Source organism: Cucumis melo, chromosome 1 (assembly GCF_025177605.1).
Source record: "Cucumis melo cultivar AY chromosome 1, USDA_Cmelo_AY_1.0, whole genome shotgun sequence".
In the NCBI taxonomy this organism is placed as follows: domain Eukaryota; kingdom Viridiplantae; phylum Streptophyta; class Magnoliopsida; order Cucurbitales; family Cucurbitaceae; genus Cucumis; species Cucumis melo.
This window is the reverse complement of record NC_066857.1, coordinates 9,617,730-9,619,369: the sequence shown is the minus strand read 5'-3', so window position 1 is coordinate 9,619,369 and position 1,640 is coordinate 9,617,730. Positions and strand designations below refer to the sequence as shown.

At 47.9% G+C, this 1,640-nt stretch overlaps 1 non-coding gene across 1 annotated transcript; it reads left to right on the top strand.

Moving 5' to 3' along the window:
- Positions 1–336: 336 nt before the first annotated feature.
- Positions 337–492, top strand: LOC127144310 (5.8S ribosomal RNA). Its single transcript, XR_007815960.1, has one exon. It is a non-coding gene; the product is annotated as a 5.8S ribosomal RNA (ribosomal RNA).
- Positions 493–1,640: the final 1,148 nt, after the last annotated feature.

The window sequence follows — 1,640 nt, the reverse complement described above, 5'->3', positions numbered from 1 at the left end:
TGTTCAGATTATGGTGACGGGGTGATTCGGTACCCGCAAGGTCACAAGAAGTCCAGTGAACCTTATCATTTAGAGAAAGGAGAAGTCATAACAAGGTTTCCATAGGTGAACCTGCGAAAGGATCATTGTCAATGCTTCAACATCAAACGACTCACGAACACATTTAAAAATAGACTTCAGCATCACAGTCGAGGGAAGCATGCTATTTGCCCACCTCCTCCCCTTCTGATGCATCTAAACAAAACCCTAGTACAGGTCGCGCCAAGGAACTTGAAATTAACTCGCCTGCCCCTACCCCGACCTCAGCGTGCGAGGGGCAGAGAATTCTAGTCGTATAACTCACAGCAATGGATATCTTGGCTCTCGCTTTGATGAAGAATGTAGCGAAATGTGATACTTAGTGTGAATTGCATGATCCCATAAACCATCGAATCTTTGAATGCAAGTTGCACCCGCAACTTTCTGGCTGAGGACACGTCTGCCTGATCGTAACGCGTCGTTGTCCCCACCACACAGCTCTCCCCATGCGGAATCATTGTGTAGGCAGGGGGCACACACTGACCTCCCATGTGCACCTTCGTGCGGATGGCTTAAATTCGAGTCCTCGACGCTCGTCGTTGTAACATTACTTTGGTTGATCCAACCTCGGGACACGTCTCGACCTCAACTTCACCTCCACAAACTCTTGTGCAACCCTCCGAATGTCGCCCCCTAAAAGGACGACACTCTTGATGCGACCCCAGGTCAGGCAAGACTACCCGCTAAGTTTAAGTATATCAATAAGCGGAGGAAAAGAAACATATAAGGATTCTTCTAGTAACGACAAGCGAATCGGGAAAAGCCCAGCTTCATAATCGGGCGTCGTCAACGTTCGAATTGTATTCTGTAGAAGCATCCTCAACGAAAGACCGGGTTTAAGTCCTTGGAAAGGGGCTCCAAAGACGGTAAGAGCCCCATTACACTCAGACCTTGTTATACCACGACGTGCTGTCAACGAGTCGGGTTGTTTGGGAATGCCGCTCAATCGGGTGGTAAATTCTATCTAAAGCTAAATATGGGCAATAGACCGATGGAAAACAAGTATCGCGAGGGAAAGATGAAAAGGACTTTGAAAAGAGAGTCAAATAGTGCTTGAAATTGTCGAACAATGTGCCCTAGTCAAATATAGAACTGTAACGAGTCGGTCCGCCAATCGACTTGAGGAATGAACCGATGCGGATTGAGAAGGCAGCCTACGCTCAGGCCTTTGTTATGCCTGTGGAGACGTCATCATCCTGATCGTGCCTGGCAGCGAGCGCCTTCTGACGGGCTTCGACATCTGCGCTCTCCTAGCATCAGCCTGTGGCCTTTCTATTCGACCCGTCTTGAAACACAAACCAAGAAGTTTGACATGTGTCTGAGTTAACAGGCGAGTAAACCTGTAAAGTGCAAGGAAGCTGACTGTGGGATCCCCTCGTATGTTGCACCACCGATCGACCTTGATCTTTAGAGAAAGGTTCAAGTGTGAGCATGTCTGTCGGGACCCAAAAGATGGTGAACTATGCCTGAGCAGAGCGAAACCAGAGGAAACTCTAGTAAAGGCCCGTAGCAATGTTGTCGTGCAAAAGACGTCGAAAATTTTCACATTTTTCAAGAAACTT